Raw genomic sequence first — 6,456 nt, 5'->3', positions numbered from 1 at the left:
ATCATTGACAAAGTCAGAATAATATGAGTAGTACAGGTACATTTTGTTTGTCTGAAAAGCAGGGAGGGTAAAATTCATTCCTGGAAGTTGGGGTTCTAACTGCCTCAACACTTCAGTGATATTTGTTCTTTATAACAGAGTCTTAATGGTCATGTGTGCTTAAAGTATTTAATGTGTTTAATCAACACCAATTTATGACTTTATTGATTAACATCTTTATCTTTTTGTTGTCCCTTATGGTTTTTCAATTGGTATAGGACACTAAGCCTAGAATAAGGCAACACAGATTTTATCCATATTATTCTGTGTTCATGTACTTCTGATCATAAAATAGCCCTTATTTGTTAGTTCTTTATAGACAATATATTTTATAAGAATCAAGTTCTGTCAAATACAAGCAAAACAAACAAACAAAAAGCAAAATAAACAAAACAAAGGGACTGGCCTGTCCCCCTGAATCTGGCAACACTGCAATATGACACACTGGCTTCATTGGCTGGAGAGTATAGCAGCACTTAACTTTGTTTAGGAGGACCATGATGTGAGAAATCACTACTTTAAAGAAAATATGCTGAATGAAGTTGACCTTATTTGAAGAGAAAGACAATTACAAGTCTCTAAATCCCTCTGACCTCAATGCTTTGTCTCTTCTGAGTTACCCATTTTTATTCATATTCTTAAATTCAGACATTATGTCTAATTCTACTTACTGTCATTTATTATTATTATTTTCATTTGTAATTTCATTTATCAAGCCATGGTAATGAAAACAAGTATGCCTAAACTATCTATATCATAATTGGCATATAAATCCTCCTAGGGATTAAAGTCATTTCATTATGACTCACATTTGTCATAATGGTAAAATTTTGATAATTTTAAGTTTTTTAGATGGGCTAGAAATACATTAATATTTTATTTTCAAGCTGTATTTCATCATGCATAATGGTATTACTCTGTCTTGTTGTCAAATATGCTGTTATTAAGATCAAAAATCAGCTAATGATATTTTAGAGTGTTGCATATTACTGTGTACCTGACAAATGGATATCCGCTAAAACCTTTACTTCTTGCCTAAGTCTAGTGCTAAGTGACTCACAGATAATATCAAAAGTTTTCATTGTGAGCTGTAAATAATCTAGGTATTGTTTTATAGGTAATAATTTAGTAGACACTCTAATTCTCTTAGGAGATCAATGATCCCAGACAAATTCATTTTGGATGACTTTTATGACAGCTCTGAATGACACTGTATTGTGTGATAAGGGATTTTGTAAGAAGGTATTGAAAAAAATCTTATTTTCTTTTGAGGAAAAGCAAATTTAATTTTAAGAATTTGACAACACTTAAAATTGTTGACTTGACTATAACTTCCATATTAAGCAGCAAATATTTGTAATCAAGGATAATGATAAGTAGGATTTTATCACTACATTATTAGTAAGGGTCAATGGATAAATAATCATCATAAGTAATATAAGTGGCTAATAAATGTTAGAGTAATAGCTGCTTATTTAAAGTACCATCATAAGATTTTTATTTCTCCTGGAAAATTTTGGATCCACAAACATGGTATTAGAGCCCTAGTTGGGAAATTCCAAGACTCCAAAGAAAGCATCACATGCCTGGGTAGATTATGACATTATTTAAGAGATAAGGAGTTTAGGACAAGGCATAGGTTGAGAGTAAAGGGAGGGAGAATATGAATAAAGCATAAGTGGAGGTAATGCTTTATTTATGAGAATGTTGCATATTTAATTAGAAATTTTGAAAATGCTATTGGACACATGAGCCCAGACACCACGGAAAAAAAGAAACCTGCATGCTGTCATGGAATCTGAAAAAAGCAAATAAACATGTCTGGTTATCACTGTGATAAATTATAAAGTGCTACAAAAGCATATAAAAGGAGAAATTGAGTTGGGCATGGTGACACACACTTGCAATCCCATCAGCTCTGGAAGCTGAGGCAGGAGGATTGCTCAGCAAAAGGGAGGCACTAAGCAACTCAGTGAGACCCTGTCTCTAATAAAATACAAAATAGGGCTGAGGATGTTGCTCAGTGCTCAAGTGACCCTGAATTCAATCCCCAGTAGTCTCCCCCCAGAAAAAGGAATGGTTTTAGCCTGATGGATTAAAGAAGAGCTACCCGGTTTTAATAAACAACAACAAAATACAAAAAAAAAAACAAAAAAAAAAAAAAACAAAAACAAAAAAACTCCGCAACAATGAAAACAATCAAACAAAAATAAAAACAAAAACAAATATTAAGCTATGAACTAATATGTTACTGAATACTCACCAGGTGGAGGGAAAAGTGTTGTGATCATTGGAACAAGTCACACAAAAGCCTGAAACAAGGAGAGGTTAGTGCCAGAGAGAAAGCAAGGTCTAGACTCTGATCTAGAAAGTCATCAGCATTGGCAGCTGAGTCCTTTGATAAGAACAAGCTCTTCAAAACAGATTCACCTGAGACAGAAGAAAAGAAGTTGGAAGAGACATCCCTGGAGAACAGTAAGAGTATCATCCAACAGAGTGCCTTATATTAAAATTTTTATAAAATTCGGATAAATTAATATACATACTTTTTAAAAATGTGTATTTTTAGTGTGTATTCTGTGTACTGGTGTTGATAATCACTTATTTTAAACAAGCAAAATGTCCCGTAATTGCCACCAGCCTCCGCCTAAATAGTAAATCAATAATAATGGAGTTTAACTAGGACATGTGTAGACTACAGAGTAAAGATATGAAAGCACGGGGATAGTGATTCCTATCACATTCCCACTTATATCACCTCTTGGCCTGTGTAAAAGTCCAATGTTCTTGGGAAGTTAATAGCACATTTTCATAAACTTAATGAACAGACATTGCCAATGGCAGCTGGTTTTTGGAAACAACATTTTACTGGGGAAAATCCTTATAACCCTGGAACCTTGTGTGGCTCTATACTTGCCAAATGCTGTCGGTTACTTTCATGTAAGTATAAAAAATCAGAAGCAGTTTGCATTTATGTAGCAATGAAAAGAGTATACCTTCATTGTGTTGCTCTTTCTTTCTGTTATAGTATTAATTGTAGGACTCTTGATCGTTTTAATATTTCTTATATCACTTTGCTGATCCATTATATTGATATTATTCTGCTAGCTGGGTATAAGCAGTAAGTAGCAAGAATCCTACCTGCTTTGCTCTTAGATATTCTTCCAATAGTTTGTAAAGTATCTAAAAATTTAAAGACCTACCATCTTGGTGAAGTTTCTAGGAATGAAGTGGTATGGAACAGTTAGGAATTCTCCCATTAAAATAATAGATATTTCATTTTACACTCCCCAAGAAAGAAGAAACATTGTTCTTGGTGAAACCTCTTGGATTTTGGAAATAACATATTTCACATTTGATTATTCTTTTCTACCCACTTCTTACACAACACTTATGCATGCCAGTGTGATTGATACGTGGGTCAGGTGTGGGTCAGGTCTAAGCCTTAGCACAAGCTACCTTACCACTTGGATCATATGGTGCAATACTGAAAAGCCCAAAGCAGAGAGACAGTATAAATGTATCTGGAAAAACCCTAAAGAAGAATCATAACACAGATTTTTAGAGGTTTTCTTTTTTTAATTTATTACTCTGATCATAAACTATACCTTTGGTCCCATAGATAGCTAACATAGGAGGGTGGGGAGAAAGCACTGACATGGTTTATGGGTAAACCTTCATTGTATGCTATCCCAAGCTGAAGTCACTAGCTTTCACGTTACTACTCACCCAACAATGATCATATATGAACATGTGAAAGGGAAATTTTCCCTGTTGGCAGAATTTGGGGTTGGTAATTCTGAGTGGTCATCTAATGAAAAAAAAAAATACTTGAATATAAAATAATTCATATTTACATGGCTTGGTTGCCCAGTTAGAAATTGGTAAATACAAATTGTAAAATTGGAAACAGAGAGATCTGGGAAAAGGTTATGAAAGTGGCAACTCTGGAAATGGGCCCCGATTGTGAAGAGATTTGTGTCCTATGTAAATGGCCACAAATGGCCCTAATCACAGAAGAGGCCCTAAATATCAAGTTGGGTGAGGATGACCTTTCTTTCACATACCCTACAGTTTGATATACCAAGAAGAGAGGAGCAGAAAGAAGAATCAGCCATCATCTTATAACACGAACTTCCTTCCTCAAAGTGTAATCTGATTGTTGCTTTTGCCTGCCAAAAGGTGAGGCTGTAGTAAGTCTGTTATATACCATCATTCAGTGGGAAGGCTAGATGGCTCCCCAGTGGTAGTTTTAGTATGTTGATCCTTCCCCCACAGGGACATAGCACATTATACTTACCAGAATACACTCATATTTCAGGTACAGGTTTGCATTTCCTTTCCTCAGTATCTGCATATTTACAGTATATCTTACAACATTGCTTTTGATCAAAAAATGTACTTTTAAAAGGGAAAATGAGACTGCTCACTGCAATTAATGCCATAGATTTCAAGTCTTGAGTATCATACCTCTGCTGTCACCTTGAGACAATATATCTTACAGCAATTTGTGGGACTTCTGTGATGAGACGCCAACTTTTCACCTTGGACAAGTAGGTGCTGAGGGGTGAAACGCTGCTGTGCCCACCTTCTTTTTGTCCCTCAGAACTACTCCCCACTTTTCTCCATCCTGCTTTGCCTTGGAAAATTGATCTGTGTGTGCTAGATGAAAAGGCTCCTCTGTCTTGTGGTTTCGGTTTGGATCTGTCAATAGGGAACTCCAGGAATAAATCACAGCATTATTAAGGAAAAATGGAGGATCTAACACTTTCGCTCTTTCTCATTTCTCTCCCTGGGTCTCCTGCATCCTTTTGTTCAGGATCACAGCTTGTGATTCGGCTGTTTTGGTTAACTGCTTCCTGCTTCCTCCGTCCTGCTGGGCCACAGGATTCTAACAGTACACAACTATCTGTTTGGTTTTTGGCCATGGCTCCTCCATTGAAGTCCAGGTGTAGTTAACAGTCTACTACTAAAGTTCCTGGGGTACCACCTTGTTTCTTGTGGTGCTGTTTGTGCCTAAACTGTTGGAAACTGGTCCTTGTTTATTATTGTTGAATTTATCTTCGTTTGAGTCAGCTATCTGTTGCCTATGGCAATCCTGACTCATACAGTGTCAGAGGCCAGAATGCAACAGAAAGGAAAACAGACTGCATCTCCAAATGCATCCTGGTCTTTCTCCTGAAGAAGCTGTAATCCAGGAAATTGTTGAGACATACCTCTTAATTTTATAGAGAGAATCAATAGCAAGCACAATCAATTAATGCTCCTTGTAGATCTAGACAGAGGAAGTAATAGGATTTGGTCAGTTTTAGTGGAAAATATAGAGGAAATCAACATAAAATGCTTAAGGCATAGTGGGTGAACTCTTTAAGGTAATACATTTAGTAGGAGGAAATTCAGCTATCCCTAAACTCAAAAGTAGGATCAGTACCAATAGGAGAAATTTCACATCAAAAACAAGGTATGTTAAGTCTAGGGGTGGGCAGGCAAAACAATAACTGATCAAGTTCAGGGCTAAGTTAGATGCAAATTTTATAGTGAAATGCTTTGTGTGTGGAATTATCAATATTCAAAAATTTAAGACAGACAAAAAGAGGATTTTTTTTGTTTGTTTGTTTTTTGTTTTTGGTGGTGCTGGGGATTGAACCCAGGGCCTCAAGCATGTGAGGCAAGCACTCTACCAACTGAGCTATATCCCCAACCACTTTTTTTTTTTTTAAATAGTGGAGAATTTTTGGCAGAGCAAGATTTTAAAAATCTGTCACTAGAAATATATACAGACTATGTAATATTTTATTATAAGAAACCTTCTCTATATGTAAAACCTGGAAGAGTATCTGAACAAAGCTTCAGTAAAGAAAAGCAAAAGGAATTCAGATTTGGCAAACAATACATACTTTAGTGGTAAGTAAAGGAAATTGGCCAACTTGGAATGAAATTCTTATAGACTTCACTGACTCTTCTGAAATTTGTTGGAAAATAGCAAAAACAAATTAAATCCCAGGCTGAATTACAATGCTAGGAAAGGAAAGAAAGGAACAAAAAAACTGATTAGAAACATTTGTTATTTATACCAGAATAACCAAGTATCCAGAATAAGACAGCCTCTTCAATGCTGTATGTCACAGTAAGTTCTCTCTTCATCCTTAGGGACATAGACAGTAGCCACATTTGAGAAGTTTCATTTCACTAAGCTACAAATGGGCATAGTTTATTTGGAATACATTGAGGAACAAAGGTAATCCTTCCCTGGAACTGAGGCTTTTCCAACTGAAGAGGTAAAGACTGTCTGAAGGCACAACAGGTCATGATTTAGAATGCTTGCTCACAAAAATGCTACAAGCTCAAAAAAAAAATTCTTGTTTTAATGTAAGAGTAAGATTATGAACTTTTTTTTTTCTGTTACAACCACCAATA

The 6,456-nt window shown here is 35.6% G+C and overlaps 1 non-coding gene across 1 annotated transcript; it reads right to left on the bottom strand.

The window, feature by feature from the left end:
- Positions 1-5,665: 5,665 nt before the first annotated feature.
- Trnav-cac (transfer RNA valine (anticodon CAC)) lies at positions 5,666-5,738 on the bottom strand. The gene has a single exon. It is a non-coding gene; the product is annotated as a tRNA-Val (tRNA).
- Positions 5,739-6,456: the final 718 nt, after the last annotated feature.

This window comes from Marmota flaviventris, chromosome 1, assembly GCF_047511675.1.
Source record: "Marmota flaviventris isolate mMarFla1 chromosome 1, mMarFla1.hap1, whole genome shotgun sequence".
In the NCBI taxonomy this organism is placed as follows: domain Eukaryota; kingdom Metazoa; phylum Chordata; class Mammalia; order Rodentia; family Sciuridae; genus Marmota; species Marmota flaviventris.
This window is presented reverse-complemented; position numbering and strand designations above follow the sequence as displayed.